Source organism: Mugil cephalus, chromosome 16, assembly GCF_022458985.1.
Source record: "Mugil cephalus isolate CIBA_MC_2020 chromosome 16, CIBA_Mcephalus_1.1, whole genome shotgun sequence".
Lineage (NCBI taxonomy): Eukaryota > Metazoa > Chordata > Actinopteri > Mugiliformes > Mugilidae > Mugil > Mugil cephalus.
The window spans coordinates 18,066,543-18,086,093 of record NC_061785.1 but is presented as its reverse complement, the minus strand read 5'-3'; the positions used below and the strand labels follow the sequence as shown (position 1 = coordinate 18,086,093).

At 44.1% G+C, this 19,551-nt stretch overlaps 1 protein-coding gene across 2 annotated transcripts in view; it reads left to right on the top strand.

The window, feature by feature from the left end:
• Positions 1–340: 340 nt before the first annotated feature.
• raraa (retinoic acid receptor, alpha a) overlaps positions 341–19,551 on the top strand; it is a 139,754-nt gene continuing 120,543 nt past the window's right edge. For both annotated transcript variants that reach the window (XM_047608220.1, XM_047608221.1), the window contains exons 1-2: positions 341–626; positions 18,239–18,308. The gene's annotated coding sequence lies outside the window, so the exon portion shown is untranslated. The remainder of the gene's footprint in view (positions 627–18,238; positions 18,309–19,551) is intronic.

Here is a 19,551-nt window from a genome sequence, read left to right as displayed (position 1 = left end):
TGACCAGTTACATAATCACCACTGGAGACAGGGCTGACTATAACCACATATTAAAGGTTAAGTATAAAGTTTTGCAACACTTGAAGCTGGCCCTTTGGACTCCAGGCTGAAAATAGAGAAAAGGGAAAGTAGTCTTTTTTTTTTTTTTTTTGCATTTTACTGAAGCATAAATAAGCTATAGGAAACCCATTAAAAATGCAACATGGTGCAGTTTTCTTGTTGCTTCGCTTCATTTCAGCACAGCACACGGCACATCTGGAGCGAGCAGGACATCCACTTTTGAGGACTGGCCCCCCCATAAAAGGAAAGGGGCGTGGCCAGGGCTGGTGTTGGATTTCACAGCCATAGAACGTGACTGCGATGGTTGCCTCCGCGAGAGCCGTGCCAAACTTGCCTGCTCTCTGAAAGCGACTCGCCGCCTCTTACCTACGGTTCGCCCCGGGAGGAGGGGAGGCCATTTCAGCCTGGCGCTCGCGGCTGCCCGCCGTTCGGAGATTCGAGAGCGGGCAGAGAAACTTTGAAAAAGCCACCGCCGCCGTAGCCGCCGCCGCGGAGAGCCACAGCTGCGCGGCTCAACTTCCAGCAGCAGTCCGAGGGGAGCGGGAGGAGGAGTCAACAGGTCCCAGGTATTACCATAGGCTTGTCATTGACAGCTTGTCAACATTTGACAGCGTGCGTCCGGCTTCGACCCTCTGTCCGAGGTTTTTAACCGGGCGCGGTGTCAAACCGGAGCCCTTTCACCTGGAGGCGTTTCAATGCGTCGTGGCTACGGTTGTAATGTGCACGGGTGTGACGGCTTTTGAGACGTCCGTTCTCAGAAACGTGTAACTGTCAGTGGAAACTCCTGTCAAGTTGGCCACTTTAGCATGCGGTCGAAAATAAGCCATGTTTGTGTTAGTTAATGCGATATTACATGAGTGAAAAACGACGTCTTTCAGGTCTGTTAGCATGCAAGGCTAGCGTGTCTTTGCTTCTCCCTGTAGGTTTATATATATATTTATATATATTTCAGCTCTGACAGTTCCTTTAAAGGCAATTAGCATAGCCACGCCGCTAACAGTTTAGCTCGGCGCTACCGAAAAGTGTGCAAACGTGTAGTTGTTGTGTAATGTTTTGCGCCTGAGCCATACGAAGAGAGCTACTGTTGTTACAACGCCGGGACAACGGAATGCGAAGTGACGTGTGTTTTTCTTCACCGCGTATTTTCACCTGTGTCGTTGGGCAACTTAGTCGGGTGCTAAACTTTGCCCGAGTGCATAATTAATACTGATCTCATCAGAGGTTCGCTACCTCGGCGTAAAATGAATGGGAGGCTTGCAGACAAAAGACAGAGAGGGAGATGTGGCCCAACCACCGCTTGCATTCTTTCTGATGTCCTCTCCGTAATGAGCTGGAAACTTGGTGACCCACCCCGACGCCTATCACAAAACACACACACACACACACACACACACACACACACACACACACACACACACACACACACACAAAAGCAACATTTAAGTACCTCTGCAAACTGACAGGCATCTTCTCCGATATGTTAACACCCTCGATTATCACCTGTCACCATAATGTGGCGATTTGAGGTGTCTGCATCTCCTCAAATGAAATGTCAGGACTGCTACAGCGTTTTACCCCGCAGCGCCAGAAACCTGCAGTGTTGTGTTGTAAAACGTTGTCTTGTAAAAACATCAGATTGCAGCGCTCATTACCCTCTGTTTAAGTCTGCTCCGTGTATTTTCTAGGCACCTCCTTTTGTTTGACTAAGTCTTTGCACCTTACTCACTTGGCACAGTGTAATTTGTTGAATGATATTTTATGATACCGCAGGTTTAATGAGGCCTCCCTGGTGCTCTGCTGCTTTGGCAGCGCGCAGGCTGATTATTGTTATTGTTTTTTTTTTTTTTTTGGTTTGGTGGTGCAAGAAAACGATACCCGACCTTTCCTTTGACATTCATAGCAAGACGCATTAGAGGAAGAGTCACTCAGTGGGAAATCTGTTGCATCTGAGGGTTTTCCCACCCTGTCACCTTCTCTCGTAGTGTGATTCACAGTTAAATGTTGTGCCCTTGTCTTAATTGGAAAGGCTTGGGCAACATTCAAGAAAGTTTTTTTTTCCCCTTCCCACTGAACTGTCACATATGATTATGACAAGAACTTCTGATGTAAATGTCTTAATCGACTGTCTTGCAGCAACTGATTCCGTGCCAGACCCATCAGAATACGCTGAAGTGTCAGATTGCTGTCAAGCAGTTGTACAACTGCAAATTATGTAATGATAGAAGATTATTGCTGTGATCTTAACTTTTCTCTCTACACAAGCTGCAAAAAAGGTCTCTCACCACTGATTACCGTACACGTACACACCAGACTTTGCTGCTGCATAGTTTCTGATAAGCTGCTAGGTAATCTGAAATGTTTGATGTCTGCATTATACATTAATGTCATATATTAACACTTCAGGTCTGAGATAATGACAAAGGTCGTGTCCTCAATTCACCACGGACAGCAGTCAACACGACCACCATGTGACTTTATTGTGGAAGGAATACATTTGTTGTTCAGTGGTGAGAGACAAATCATTTTTAGATTGAATGAGAACTGTATAAACTGTGAGGTTGTCTGAAAAGGTTTGATGTTGGCACCCACGAGTAAATCTCACATTCAGGTCTACCTGAATTTGATCCATCTATTTCTGTATGGTGAGAGAAAGGTGAAGACTTTGGGAAGGTTTTCATATTGAACGTTTAAACTTTTGTATGTAAATGCGGTGGTGAACAGGAGTGTTTTTGTCTGTGATACCGTCAAACAGACAAGCGTGAACGGGAAGTTGGTTGCCTTCTCATGTGAACAGTGCCAGTCAAAGGTCTCGCATGCCTCAGTTTCACATGGTACTAAATGTATCATCGAGTCGCGGCAGCGGCATGCTCGGTTTGCCTCTTCACCTCCCCCCACCCCCTCAGTGTTTCCCTCTCTTTTCTTTTCTCTGCAAATTGTAAAGTCGGGTGTGAAAAACACTGAAAGGATTTTTTTTTTTTTTTTTAGTAGTGAGTCAATAACTCCTGGCTGTGTGAATTTTATTTGTTACATTTGTTGTTGGTTTTGCTCAATAACTCCTGGCTGTGTGAATTTTATTTGTTACATTTGTTGTTGGTTTTGCTCATCAACTGTGGAAGAAATGAACAAATGAATTTGAAACGTTCGTATTTAGTGATATTTACGTGCAGGGTATGGAATTAGGATGCTTTACCTGTCAGGTTTTTCTAATATTGGCTTCTTACCAAATTATATACCTTAGTTGTATATTTCTCTTCCTTGTATTTTGTCTTGTATTAAACTGAAAACCTTGCAAAAAAAAATTTCTTTAGAGATGCTCTCTTGGTTAAATTTGGCTTCGGACCTCGCTTTTTTGAGTAGCATGTTAGTGTGTCAGGTGGTTTGGTTTAGTTTGGTCTGTCGTGGTCTATGCACACGCTCGCCACAGGAGCCTGTTTGCCTGATGTTGACAGGCCAGGCTGACTCACGAGGCTGTGGCTGCGCTGTACAAACTCATCAGGCACTGACGGATGAGATATGCTCCCTACAATGGCAGGGCACCCTGGAGATGTCACCCAGTGCTTACTTAACGGTAAACACCTCTACTCCGTCCCACCCACTCGCTGCCAGGTTTGACTGTTAGTCAAGTCCGTTGTGAGAGTAGGAAGCACTTAAAGTAGAAACCACTGTGCAGAATTAGAGTTTCGCTCGCTGTGTAAATGGGAAAAACCAGCGAGGCGGATGTCATTCTTAGAATTTGTTTTGATCTGTTGGTTTTCACTACTTCAGTTTGTCAACACAAAACATCTCATCTGAACAGTTATTTCCTTAAACCGGAGTCCAGAGCCCTGCAGTGTGGCTTTAGAGTAATAAAACCAGCCTTGACCCAAATGAAACAGGCCCGGAGTCTGTCGGAATAAGTAGAAATAAATTGGGATATTACAGTGGTTTTGCTGTGGTGCCCAATGACGTAGTCATTGCCTTAGGGACTGGGGCGAGTGTGGGAAAAGCGGGAGAGAAGAAGGGTGGGAGCCGATATCAGGAGAGTGTAGTTGAAGCTAGAGTGGGATTTTTATTTTTTTTTCGAGGGGGTGGGGAGTGGGGCTGCTGTGATGTGGGAGCTCCACTCACGTTGGCCAGCAGCAGTTAAGACAGGCCTGCTTTTGCATACTGATTCTCTTTCTGTTCTTTCAACGTAACAAACTGGCCCTGCCTGCCACGCGAGGGTTAACTCACTCCCCCCTCTGCTCTGCCTCCCTTTATTCCTCTTTTTATGGCTTTGATGGTATTAAATAATCTTTACGTGTCAGAGTGCACAGCTCCCAGTGTTCATGTTGGGAGAGCGAGAGAGCAATTAGGTCAGAGTGGTAGAATAACTTGGTTTCATCCCAGCCTTAAAGCGGCAGGGTACCTCACTTCAACCTGCTCTTTGTATTCACCTCAAACCTTCAGAGTGAGATTTTCAAAGAGGTCCAAGGCCAGCGGGGTTATCAAAGCACTCAGAGAAAGAACTTTGTGTCTCTCTGTTGTATAGTCTCATAATAAAATGTCCCAGAATGGATATTTTAGGTTCCTCACCATGTTAATTTGCCTGAAGAATCAGGCCACGTTTGTCTCCTTTTTTCCTAATGAGGGTGAGCTAAAGACCCATATAACCTTTTATCCTGGTTATTGATTTGGAATGTGTTTCAAGCTTCAGATTGTTTTATTAGACCTTGAAATCATTGATGTGTTTAGCTGTAGCGCTGCATGTGTTTAGCAAACAGATATTCCAGATCACACAACAGTAGATTGAAAGTGTTGCGTTTCTGTTGGACACGGTGTCACATGATCCGTGTTGCTAAGTTTTCCCATAGCCTGCCGTCCCATGTTTGAGATTGCTTTTCGACCAGTTGGCATGTGAACGCTTTGGCCTATGTCACAGCATTTCGCTGCCCTCGTCACAGAATTTCATACTATTTTCCACATTCATTTTCTACCTTGGCTTTTTACAAAAGCATCTCTGCCCAGTCGGACAGTCCCCCGGCGTGATGGCTGACATTTCTAGTGAAAGGGTCCTATTGTTAATTCTTAATCCCCCTCCACCCTCCTCTTCATAAAACAATGGTATCAATTGCTTCCACTGAGTACATCCACAGCTCTGAGCGAGAGACAGGCTGTCCGGGGCCTGTTGGCCGGTCTGCCAGCCGTCCGACCGTGTAGCCGGGATGACCTCTTCATTCCTGGTGATAGCTCTGTGCTTGAGCCTCTTCTGCGCTAACACTATCTCTGCAGCATGAGAACCAGCTCGTGACTGTGGCTGTACCGCTACCTTGTAAATGCACAAATAATAGCTTGTGTATATATTTATTTTCCCGCAGAGACAGTGTAGCACTCCAACGGCTTCGGCACGCCCCCCCATCCCCCACCTTCTTAATGAATGGTCTTCATTCTATTTTCCTTCATTTTCCCCAGGACACTGCCATTAACTTTGACAGATGATATGTTCTTTCACTGAAACAGTGATCCTGAGCACACTGTCACTGGAAATTGGATTCGCACACCCACCCCTTTTGCTCCTTGCCTTTTCTCCACTTCTCTTCTTCTCTCCATCCTCCTTTCCCCCTGTTGCTCTCTCTCAGTCTGCGCTGAGGGACATGCTGTTAATATTCCTTTTAGAGCCGCGCCGTACAGCTGAGCTGCCAAGTTAACCCTCTGCTGCCATGAGTCAGACAGCTAGCTAGATAGCCGGTGTCACTTACACAGATGTCTGACTAACCAATCTGTCCTTAAGTGCTCCTTGATAATACCAGTGCTTCTCTGTGCCTTCGCCGCGTCTCCTGTCGGTTGTACCGATTTTTGATTGCATGTTCAGAATAACACGATCTGTCATTTTCACGTTGTCCCTGTTAATACTGGTGTGATTTTAAACGGTTTGACGGTAGAAAATTGCAACAAGAAGGCTTAGATGCCGGACAGGGAAAATACACAGAGACCTGTCACACCGATTAGCTCCAGATTAGGGCTGCAACTTTATTATTTTTCATTCTGACTGATCTGCAGATTAGTATCTCAATTAATGTGCTCGGTAAAATAACACAACTCCAAGGCTACATCTTCAGAAGCCTCGGTTGTCCGAGATATGTACGACATTGAGTTTAAACATGCGCTCTGGAAAAGTAGCAAATCATCAAGACGAACCTCAGCTTTCTAACTAAGCCACTAGACTGTGTCATTCTCATTTGACTATATAAAAAGCACAACATGTGAGACTTCTGTGCGCTGACCATGTCCAGTTTCAGATACAAGCCAGTGCATCTTAACACTGATTCCAGTGGAACAAATTCCCTCTGTTGTGCATCCTGTGTGGGTGTATGTGGCCGCTGACAGTGTATTACCCAGCTGCTGTGATTGCAGCTGCTTGCACATTAGCTCCAGTTGCTCGGCCACATTTATCAGTGAGACGAGAACACCACAGTGGAAGAGATAATGGTCCTGAACAAAGATGATACCACTCCTGCTGCCGCTACATCGAACAGCTAGCTCCTTGTAAGTGGCTCAACACATAGCATCGTTATCTTACTGCTCTGCTGCCTTGACTTGTGCCAAGTCTGTGAAGCTAGTGAGCTGCTGCTACTTATTTGTCTCTGTGGGCTGCCATCGCAGCGCAGCCAGACCAAGTGTAGAGAGCCATCCCACCAAATCACTGTCCTGCAGAAAGACTGCAGTACAGAACGGATCAGACTGCTGTGAAGGAGTAGACAGAAATACATTGTAAAGAGTGCAGCAAGACATGATTACAGACTAATTTCCATGCACCTTTGTGTAGATTTATAGAGCAGCAATTCGTCTCCCCGAAAAAGCTGCAGAGATGTTTCATGTGTTGGTAGTTTATACATAAATAAACAGTACATGCGAGGAATCTTAGAAATGCACCCAGCCCAGCGCACAAGGCCTCAGCCTCCAGATTTTTGTCAGCGAGACAGCATAACCTGTGGTTGTAAATGATACTCACTGCGTCAGTGAGTCTGTGAGACACTATCAATAATGGCGGATGCTTTGATTGGTTTTGCATTTCATTTCGTGTCAATGCAATTTCCATTTTTCTAGGCTTTTTGTGTCGCAGTAATAATTCTGTAATATGGCGCACCAGGCAGCATATGGCTGCCATTTATGATCAACAGCCGCTGTAAAGAGGTGACTGGAATATGCAAATGTCTTCATGCTAATGGAACAGTAATGTAATGAAGTACGTTGTATATGGCCAATAATGAGCTCTGGTTATTGAGTGTTGATGGCGTCTCCTCAGCCAGACTTTATTGTTGCACAAGCTGCAGCTTTCTTGTTTTGGTCTTCGTGGCGCACATACACATCTTCGGCTAAAAAAGGCGTCTGCACAAAAAGAATCACACACTCTCGCTCAGACTTAGATACATGAACGTCACATTCGTACTGATTCATGGCACCGGGTGAAAAGCATATTGATAAATACCTGGAGTACTAGCCCATTGAAATTGTGAAACTAAATTGGGCAGAACTGAGACAGATGCGGCGCAGTAAATTAAACAAGCAATCTTCTCTGTTGGGTGACAGCACAATGGTGATTAGGGTTTCATGTGAGCTGCCCTACATTATTTATGGCTGTGCTGTGGGCTGCCTGCAGTTGAATAGACCCACAGTCCATTGACTGGGCATATTATGGGAGGGCGACTCGTAGCGAGAGGGGGAGTTAAAAATGGCTTTATTTCCTCTCGAGGAGGTCCATTTTCATCTAAATGAAGGTGGAAGCCCCAAGCGTGTTGTTTCCAGGCCCTGCGTGTGTGAAATGTGTTGACTGTGTTCCAGGAGGCTTCTCTGCTTCGTGTTCCAGGGTGATTTCTGGAGAATTGCTCATTTGTACGCGTCAGCCATTCCTAGTCAATGCCTACTCGACTTGGTGTCAGTTGCCAATTCACACATTGGTTATTTTCTGTTCTAGTTAATGATGCCTGGTACCTATTTACCCCCAGATAACATTTACAGTTTTTCAGCATTTGTGTTTTTCTTCATAAAACAAATGCTGCATTTTTTGAAAGTTTGTGGCTTGTATATTTTTGTATTGTCAAAATGGAACAAAATATGCATGTGTCTTTTGGAAAGGATCTAGACAACTCTCATCATTCATGACATAAAAGACACTGACAATCTATGTTCCGTTCTGTTTAGCCAACAGCAAAACTCTGCCTAACATGTTTTCTATGGTTAGTAATCGGATGAATTCATTGGCTAGCGGTGATTGGCAGTCAGTTGCTGATTTTTAAATTTTTTTTTTTATTCTTTTAGTCATTGCATTCTGCCTCCTTAAGAGTTCAGTACATAAATAACCAGTTCAAAGAGTGTGCTAATAAGAACTGTCAGTTGGCGTTCGGGCATTTATGAATGCTTCTGTTGCCCTGATTTCCGTCTTCCATGAGACACAAGTGTTAACTGAATGATAATTCTTTGGTGCTTGCTGTCCGATGGAGTTGCGTTAAAAAGCCAAACCAAATCATAAATCATTATTTAGCATCCTGATCCTTTAATGCCATATGTTACGAGCACTGGAAACAACGAATAGTGTTGGACTGCTGTTCAGCCTTTTCAGTTTTTTTGCTTAACAGAAGTCCCACGGTGATTTATTGTGTTTCACTGAAGGAGGTAATGTTTCAATAAAATTACATTTTCGTGCTGAAGCACTGAAGCAACAACAAACACTAAACACTATGTTCAAAACTGCTTCCTAGAGACAGCATCACATCATGCATTAGCTTTGACAGCATTATTCCTCTCCTAGATCATGTATGCACCATACAAGCACAAATAAAGTAAGATAAGAAAAACCTATGAATCTGCAGGAAAGGACATTTTCTTTTGTTTTAGATTGGGTCGGAACTCAGGTCAGTTGATACCGAATATTAAAAGATCGATATTGGATCGATAAACTTGATCGAAACATCCCTATGAATAACTGAAAGTGGCTTCCCTTAATGCTGTGTGTGAGGCCTTAATTGAAACTCTCGGCTACTGCATTTGATCACATTGCAATGTGATGGTGTGTGTGTGTGTGAAGAATACACCTCAGGAATCTTTGTGTTGTGCTCAAAGGAGCACAAAGGATTATGATGAATAAATGTTTGGAAAGCACCGGTAAGAGACCGAGCTTTATATAATCCATTAGAAATGCCTTGATGGCCTCAATCCCCGTTCCTCAGAACACTCTGGGATGAACCTACATAGTCTGAGCTTGCTACAACCGCAAACTATGGATTAGGCTACACTTTGCCGCCTTGCTCGGAAACCTCTGCATCAATATAGCATCGATAACCGATTTTATCTCCCCAACCAGTAGACATACCCATCAGTACTAATACACCAATATTTGGTGTTACTACCCTTTGCCTTCAAACCAGTATCAATCCTTATAGGTACACTTGCACAAAGTCAGATTTTGTAGGAGTCTAGATGCAGTGGTCAGAAAAAGACATCAAGCTTATTTCCCTTCGAAAATGGAAGATGTCCAGCAGTGCCATCGGCCCAGAACTGGCAGGAAACCAGTGGAACCCAGGAACCCATCTACTGTCTGGAGAAGTCTGGCCAGAAGAGTCTCTTCATGGAAGAGCTGCAGCCAAAAATCCATCCCTCTGACATGGAAACAATGCCCAGAGACTCAACTATGCACGAAAACATAGGAACTGGGGTGCAGAAAAATGGCAGCAGGTGCTCTGGACTGATGAGTCAAAATTTGAAATATTTGTCTGTAGCAGAAGGCAGGTTGTTCACCGAAGGTCGGGAGAGCGGTACAAAAATAAGTGTCTGCAGGCAACAGTGGAGCATGGTGGAGGTTTCTTGCAAGTTTAGGGCTGCATTTCTACTAATAGAGTTGGGGATTTGGTCAGGATTAATGGTGTCCTCAGTGCTGAAAAATACAGGCAGAAACTTATCCATCATGCAGTACCATCAGGGAGGCGTGTGACTGGTCCCAAATTTATTCTGTAGCATTTCAGACCCCAAACTTAGAGCCAAAAGTCATTAGGAATTGTTCGTGTTCGTAAAGAAGAACAAGAAGTCCTGGAAGTGATAGCATGGCCCCCACAGAGCATCAAGTGTGTCTGGGATTACATGAAGAGACAGAAAGATTTGAGGAAACCAAAAGCTGTGCAAGTGTACCTGGAATTGATGCTGTCTTAAAAGCATTTTAGTAATTGATATATATGTATGTATGTAAAGAAATAATTTCTTTGTGTATGTTATATAAAATGAAACCCAAGGACACCGGGATGTGGTTGTTCATACAACAAAGGCTGTATACAGTCAAAGAAGGATATTAAATAACTGTGAGAGGGCCTTGGGGCCCTGCTGTTGAATGGTTTGTGCTGCTACCTTGTGATGCGCTACTCGTTGGTAAGCTACAATAAGCCCCTGCAGCAAACACTAGTTTCTTATGTCAACAAATGTTTTTCCACACTAAAGGACTGTAAGCTTGAAATGATCTCAAAAGACGGGATTGTTCAAAATAATAAACAGGAGTATTGAAGGGATTTTTTTATCGATTCACAGATATGTTGTAACAACAACGCTAAATAGCGGTGTCTCCTTTAGTTTTGCTAGTTACAGAGTACTGTGCGTGATTACTCACTGCTATGACCTACTGCAACACTTAGTTTGGAGTTAGTCACTTGGATATTTCGCGCCTTATGATAAGTTTAAGTGAAGATTTCACTTATTCTTTCTGTGCCTCTTTTCTAAAGACACTCACTTTGCAGACATCAATCAATCATCATTTTGAGCTCCGCCTCTTGTCACACCTGTGCACATGTGAAAAGGCTGCTTTCCGTCCTTTTCACTTTTCTCTAAAATAACTGGGTTGCAGGAATCAAATAATCGTGTTCCGCTCAAGGTTTGTTTGTTTTCAATAGTGAAAATCTAGCCTATTGTTGCATTAAGTTGTAGGACGTATTCAAAATACTTTGTTTGTTATTGTATAGTCTTTGCATTTCCGTGTGTTACCCCTCGCTGCGAGCCTTTGGGCGTAACTTGTTTATTTAATGTCAGCTTCAAGTTGTTATTGTAGTTTTCACATTATAAAACATACCTTCAGGGTTTTCAGTGCCCCCCACATCTTGTGCTGCGTGGGATGCTGGTGGAAAACACTTATTAGAAGATTTGATTGTCACATCAAACATTTCATAAGGCTGCAAATATTGGAAAACACCTCCTATACAAATACCATAAAATAACATTCTACTTTATTTGGTCCTTGAGTTTGTGTTAGCAACAGAAAACTATTAATCATCGGTGTGCGTTGGAGGTGTGGGATATGGAAATGTGATACCATCTCTAATGTGTGTTTTGTTTGTGCGTTTCACTTCCAGTGGAGCCATTGTAGAGTTTCTGCCCATGCACATGTTATGAAATGTCTACAAAGAAGGCTATATTTGTTTTGTCGTCGAAATTTACTGTCACGTCCACTTGATAGATGTCTGTTGCGTGAGTCTGCCCTAATTGTCCTTCTGCACAACGGCGTGTTTTTATTGGCTGTTGGCTGCTGGCCCGGGATGCCCACTCAGACTGTTGTCCACTTGTCCAGAGAACCAAAACAATACAGAGCTGCCGTGCTCCTTCAGAGAGCCACTGTCAGAATCCTGGGGTGGGGTGTTTTCTGATAAGCCGGTGCCAAATCTGGTCCCCACACTCAATTACCTCTTTGTCATTTCCTCCATGCGAATGTCAGTGTGGTTGAGCCGTGGCTCCATGGATTGCGTGCGTTCAGATACCTTCCGTGGCTTTCATCACGACTTAGCCCTTCAACTGCCACCCTTCATCCTCCCGCTGCTGTTGTCCTATTAAATGAAACTTATTTTTTAGCCCTTCTCATGAAGCGTGAAATACAAGCTTTTATATTGGCATTGGCAGGTATTTAAACTTCTGATCTGATCCAGGCTGTGCTCATTAAATTGTCAAAATGATGTAATGTTTCACTGCTGCTACTGTGTGCCAGCGTGGCATGTTTTTCCACTTAGGGATTCCAGTATTTGTCTCTATCGTAAACACAGGGCATCTGGTTGCCAGTAGTGGGCTCAGCCTTCATTGGACTTGGACATCAAAATGTGGCTGAGTTTTCTCAGAGAGAAACTGTCTGGTTTTTCATTTAGCAGCTTGTGTAGGTATGATAAATGTTACTCATCACCTATTGACCCGGAGAGGTCGACTCTTTGCCCTTTTACCCATCACCCTCCCGCTCCTCGCTGCCTTCTCGCTGCCTCTGTACCGTGTGGATAGCCTTTATCTGCTCAGGCAACAGTTTTTCTCTCCGGCACTGCTTGTCCACCAACAGATACCAGCCAACGCAACTATGCACTTACTATGTTTGCAGTCAAGTGTGGGATGTTTTCCTCTGCCAGATTTATCTTTCCAAAAATATCTATTATTTGTCCTGCGGAAATGCATTTATGATTAGATAGAGAGAATCCAAAACAGATACGCTCTCCTCCCTGTGTTCTCGGCTTTAGTTTTGACCTTTACACTTCTAATATCACAGCCAGTTTTAGGACCATACTGGGGAGATAAGTAAATAGAAGAAAGATTATCGAGGAAATAATCTTTTGGAAGAAATGAATTTGGCTGAAATATCAAGGACAATAGACTTATGTGTACACACACACACACACACACACACACACACACACACACAGAATGCTAGATTCTGTTCGCTTTTTTTCCCCTGCAGTGTAAAGAATCGCAGAGGCGCTTTTGTTCTTTTGAAAATCCACCTGATAATGGTAGTAGCTGGCTCCTTGCCTGAGCTGGTTGGATTTACCAGATGAAAAAGAAAAAGGGGAAAAAAAAAAAAAAAAAAAAAACTCACAGTCTCCAGTGGCTAGACCAGTGTTTCGCACTTCACACACCAACACAGTGGCTCAGATTTTCTGCAATCCCCCATTGAAACAGCTTTTGTGTTTGGAGCCTTTAGAAGTGGATGTTGAATGTCATTTTCAAGGGCTAAACCTCAGAGTTGAAGAGTGCAGCACAGGTGGGAATAACAATAAATGCAACACAATAATGGTACAAGATTGATGCCAAGTGTTCTGGGTTCACAGATAGGCCCTTACGTCGTCCTTTCCCCCCCCCTTCCCACTCAAGTGTTCCACATGAGACTGATTGAGCCATTTCGTACAGCTAAGCTGCGTGAAGAGTGCTACTTTTATAATGAAAGAATACTGCTAAATCAAGCCTTGACAAATCTACTTTCTCCATGTCCCCACACTGAGGGTTGGCGGATTAGGCTCTAATTTTAGTGCCATTTATCTCCTCAGCTGCTTTTAAGAATTAGTTCCAAATAACAAAAAAAAAAAAGTGTGAAAAATGTGAAGGGTTTTGTGGGGTTGGATGGGAGGGTGGTGGGAGTTGGCTATTGTCAGGGAAGGAAAGCTGGGGGAAAGAGATTGTCTAGTGGCACTGAGTTTGTAAGGGTTCAAATTTACATACAAATCTCCAGAAAAAAACGAAACTATTTGCGGCGGTTGGGTAGAGGGCAGTGGTTAAAAAGAAGCCTTCGAGAATTTTTTTTTCAATCGCATATCTCCAGTGGGTTAATGAGATCACAAGGCCCAATGGAGATTCAAAATGCAGACCATGAAAAATGTAACCCAACCTTATTCACCTCTCCCTCTCTTTCTTGTTCAGTTTACCGAAGCGCAGAGTTAGGTCCTGTGCGAATGTGATTAAAGCTCAACGTGTAATGAATGAACAGTGAAGCCACTGTGTGTTTGTTTTCAAAGCCTTTACTTCTCACCCTGCGAGTCAGCATTAAGTTCACCTACTCTCTCATTTCGCTGGACTAATGTCACACGGACCCTAATAGTTCGGGCCTTTCCATCTCGCATGTATCCAGCTCCTGTGACGCGTCATCAATACCAAACGACCATCAATACTCCACTGGAGGCAGTCGCATTTAAAACAATGGCGGGCGCAGCGTTGGTGTGCATTCAGCACTTTTGAATAGCCGTCAGCTTATTGATTCTCCTTCAAGGTCGGCGTCGGTTCCTCTCTGCTCGGCCTTTTCTGTTTGTGACAGCGGAGGGCAGACGCATGGTCAAAAAAAGTCGGTGTTATAAAGCAGCTTCCAGGCCGCTTCTCTCGGGGAGCGGTCCTCGATGCAGCGGACGGTGTTTTGGTTTGATTATGTAATCCATCGGGGTGTTAACATAAAGAGGAGGGAGGCGAGACGGTTGGTAGGTAATAGTGGCGCTGCTGATGATCATCGTCTAGCAACTGCCCAAGGGCAAGAATGTTTTGTGCGCCGATGTGTCCGACAGGTGGCTAGGAGACGCTAATTGATTAATGATCAGGGTGATATATGAGCCCCCACGGCCAAGCTAAACATAAAGGCTCGGAGCACCGGTGTCGCCCTAAATCATTTCCAACCAGGCCAGTAAACCCAAAACAGTTTCCTCATTAGCATATGAAAGACCAATCAGGAGGGGGACTGTGCCTTCCAAGCCCTTTGTACACCGTCTATTGTCGACATCCTGAGTCTGAATTAACAGGCTAGCATTTTCTGCCAGATGAATAATGACAACAAAGATGGTTTTATAATAAGGGTCACTCGGCACTAATGAATGATTAACATCACCGCAACCTAAGCCTTTGATATCGCTTTGGGTTGATCCCCCTTTTCTACCTGTTGTTTCTGTTTCTGCACGGTTTTGACCTGAGTAACACTAGATGATTACTCGACTGTTCTACGCAGTGTGAGATGTAAATTCCCGCTATTTTACTACACACTGTAAAATATAGTTATAGAGCTGAATTAATGTGTTTTCACCATGTATTATGGTAGCTATAATTTCCTACACATAGAGATGAAAAAATTTCTTTTCTTTCCTTATATATGGGGTTTTCTTCCCTACATCACGGAGCTGACATATTTTCCATTGGAGCAGTGTCAGATTCTTCCTGAGTGATTGAACATTAGTGGAATTCACCTGTCCCCAGATGATCATATTTTGCACTAGGTGTTCCATATAATGCTGTCACAGTGGATTAGCTTCTCTCAATCCCTCTCTCAAGTCCTCTCTTTCTGTCTCCGTCTCTCTGTCTCTTTCTCCGTCTCTTCCTCTCTGAATCTCTCTGGTTATGTACCATTCCACAGGGGGGGCCTTACGTGACCCTCCTCATTGTTTTCTTTGGATGACTTTGAAGGACAATGGCAGTCTGGAGCCTTGGCCGGCGCTCAGCGTGTGTGAATCTGCAGCTTTCCATTGGGAGTGCTCTCCTCCTATGTCAAGTGAGGTTATGTGATCTATGTGTCACTGAAGGGGCTTTCCACCGCTGAGAGTCGGACCCTCGAGAAGAGGGGTTTATATTTTGTGAATGTGCGCGTGAGGCCGCGCACGCGACCGGTGGAATGTTATAGAACCAACTGAGTTAAAACAACACATTGTGTCTGTTTTAATGTGAGCTCATGACTCTCGCCACGGGGCTGCCATTCCCAAGTAAGCGTTCACTTGGAAACTGCAGGTCATACTCATAATCAGATTTTTATGTATTTGTTCTAGGAGTCTACGCAGGGAAAATCCTGTCATATTGGATAAGTGAACATCTCTGATGAATGATTGTACTTGAACGTTGTTTGGACTGATTCCCATCAAGCGTTTTAAACCCTCAGCAGTTGAGCAACCCAAAACCCAATCCCAGGTGCTGATGCTAGGTGGTGCGTTGACGATGGGTGACCTTACCTTATTGCTGTATTGTTTCAGGCTCTCCGCTCGGGAGACGGTGAGTTCCTGAGCAATCGGGGCCTTCTGTGTTCGGTAAAATGGGTTCCATTTGAAAAGCAGATGGTCTTGTCTGGCAGGGCTCCAGCAGCGAGGGTCGTGCTCTTCCCCTTATGTGTGTGTGTGTGTGTGTGTGTGTGTGTGTTAAAGGTGAGTTTGTCTACACTGAGTATAAAAATGCGATTACCTTGGGCTACTCCTGTCCACTCTCATCAGGGTAGGCTCAAGCTTCACACACACACATGCACACACACACAAACTTACCGACACAAATACGTACGCATGCATTAACTCCGTCCTCATTTCGTCTGACCTCCGTCGCCTAGAAATGACGACGCTTTTGGTCCGGTGGACACACCGTTTGGATATCATTTAGATTCACAAACAGGAAGTCAAAAGTCAGGGCGTGTAATAAAACAGGAAGTGACAAGAGGAGTCATTCAGGGTCTCAGAACAAACCAAGTCGCTGGCTTATTGTTAGGTTGGAAACACAAGATGCAGCGCGGAGTCACATGGTGTTACACATTAAAGTGTGCCAAGGCAGAGTAACAAGAAGTATCTTACTACCAAAAGATTGTTGACTACCTGTTGATATTCAGATTGTTTTCAGATTGTTTCAGGCTTTTCTAGTATAGGTTTGTGCTGCCATATAAAAGCACCTACCAAGTCTATCTATTTGTTTATATCGTGGTGTGACTGTAGGCACAGATTATAGAATTTATAATACTTATATATTTATATGTCTACCTCTGCTTTAAAATATGAATGACCAATCACCTCAAGACTAATTCTTGGCTATAGAAGTATAGTGGAGTTGTTGATATGCTGTGTCTTGTGAGAGTGTGAAAATATCACATTATGTTTGTAATGCATTATATAATTTTAGAGTCTGCGCATTACAAAACATTTAGCAGTGGAGTTGTATCTATATCTGTCTCTCTCTCTCTCTCTCTCTCTCTCGCCTGGTCTGGTCTGTGTGGGTTGTGCATGTCTAAGTAACATCCACATCCAGTTTCATCTGTCTGGCATGGCATTTTGTGCAACCTTGGAAATACTGTATGTTTCCTCATTTACATCGCATTGAGGTTTCTATAGCAGCCTGTGGGAAATGTAAGCGAAAGCAGCTCCTCTCTGTAGCTTCGCAGTAATGATAAAAATGCTCCTTTTGCACCTCAACCGTTTCACTGTCCTCAAAAGTCTGAGATAACAAACTGGTGTGAAATTTATTTGCTGCTTGTAAAATGGCACCGAGGCCACTTCTGCCTGGAGGAAGGGTATTTTCGCGGTGGTATCTTGACCCTTCTAAGTAGCAGCCATTGCCACGGCCGTCAGAAAAGCTGTCCTGACACAACACGCTCCTTTCATTGGTAACTGAAGTAGAGAAACTTGCTCTCTCACTGTGACAAGTGAAGTGAAATAAACCCAAACAGACCACAGTTTTAAATGTCATTGGTTTCTCTTGAACATGCATTTGGAAACCTTGGTCCACAGTTATACATTTTATTGGAACTGGAGGGATCCCAAGACATGTTAAAAAGAGATGTTCTCTGTTCTCTCCTCTAAGAGGAAGAAAGGATACGCTCACTGCTTTTGAGTGTTTTTGACACAACACAATTTTCTATTCAAATATGATTGACCGTGATTATGCAGTTTGGCATCTCTGTGGAATCCATAAAATCCAACAAAGTGCCTTTTAACATGTGCAAACCACCATGGTGCAATTTCCATCCAGTTGTTTTTGGTTAAAAACAATTCACGTAACATTTTCCAAGCTTTTCTACAGCACAAAGGTGCCATTTATCAGATATCCTAAGTGCCATGTGACTCTTTCAATTTAGTTCTGCAACTAGACCTGTCTGTAAGCATTCTGTTAATTTAGCGACGCGCCTAAATAAAAATGGCCTCATTCGCGCATTTGCTCCGAACCAGCGTTGCTAGATCGTTGTCTGCGGCAGCCATTCATCTGTACAGCATCAGCCTAGCCATTCTACTATGCAAAGATGACACGCCACTTTAGATTTGTCTCTGTTTGGCAATGAAGGCGCCTCTGTGTCCCTATTTGTGCATCAGGCTGAGGGGATTTCTAGGCCGCCACCTGATTCACATTGCTGTAATTGAGTTGTGGCCATAAGCACTACTGTGCTTGCCTAGGCCCTAGGTAATTCACACACCACAAAAGCACTGTTTTACTCCACTTTTCACATGATGTCTGGAGCACGAATGTAGCAAGTGAGAAAGTCCAATCTATTGGAAAAGGGTGGGGAGATTACAGGGAGTATGAGAAGGAAAAAGAGTGTAAGAGTTTTCATGTAGTGAAGCGGTTCTGTGCCAGAAAAGGCTACGGAGTCACTGAGTCTGCAGCACGTGGATAAGGACCACAGAGCTTTTTGGTTTCAAATATCTTTCTCTTTTTCTTCCTCTCTCCTCAGAGCTTAGGAGCTGCGATCGATTCAAAGGGAGATTTCCTTGGCCAAGGACAGGGAGATTGACGTTTTTGGGGTAAGCCCGAATTTGTCGCCGCTGTCTTCTGAGGGTAATTGGACTTTCCACACTCGACACTTGTGTCTGTGGTTACTAAATACCATTGTTTACTCTCTCTGTATCAGCATTGTTCCTCCTCATATATCTGCCATATTGGCATTGTGGTCGCAATGAATGTGTAGCTCTTGATTGAGTCTGCTGTGTTTGTTTTTCCCTTGTCACATTCTCTTCTTTTCACTGACTTGTGCGCAGCTGACACTCATGTCAAACCAGCGCACAGACATGAGGCGTTTTCTTGTATGAAACTGATTTCCCGGACATGTTATTCTGACAAGTTTGTGTGGGCGAAGAGCGGTGCCTGGGCAGAGTGTGCAGTAGGTGGGATGTGACGCGAAAAGTAGGTTGTTGAAATTGCAGTGTTTTGTTTCCAGAGTAGCCAGCTAATTATTTTTAGCATAAACAGCCAAGTCTAACATGAACCTGTCTGATAATTTGGCCCTCGCTTTTCAAAAGCTGGCAAACCTTGGCGGTGTTCTTCATCTTCGGACGTTTGCATTGTGTTTTCACGTCAGTCGCATGATAGCGGCGTCATCAACACGCCCACTCGCTGTGAATTCCCAGGACAATGACCTGCTATTCACACACGGGCTCAGTAGCTCTCTACGCTCTGTACTATGTCTGGTACCCTGCATGCAGCTGGTATTAGGATCAAGTCTATTCGTAGGTCTGTTGCATCAGAGGCTGAGCTGGCAGCAAGGAGATTTTCTTTGTCATGTCAAAATAGGCAAAAAAAAAAGACCAAATAATATCATTATTGGTGACTGGCTTGAAGAACGTGGACCGGTCTTTTCAGCAGAAAGAATTGTCCTATATATGTCATCTCTAGGCAATGTTGCCACAATAATGGCTGGAAGGAGCTGAAAAGGTTGATTGATTCCCCTCACGCCAATCAAAGCAGCCAGTCTGTCCTGTCCCGACTGTTTAGTTTTTTTCTTGCTTGCACGAACTTGTGTTGTGCTTCCCTGTCCTGTCCGTTCACGCCTCATCCTGCCCCATCCTGTTTTGTTCTTATCCTCCCTTCCTAGCCCTGGGGAAAGGTGATCCCTTCCCCAAGTGAACACCTTCCCCCTAACCAGCCTCCGAGCAAAAACAAGTAGAACGGTATGCGCACCATTATGCCAACCAATACCCAGAAGAATGCAGACTCCCTCTACAACCCACCCTTCTCATTGGATGCCCACACCAGAGAGGGAGTGTGTTT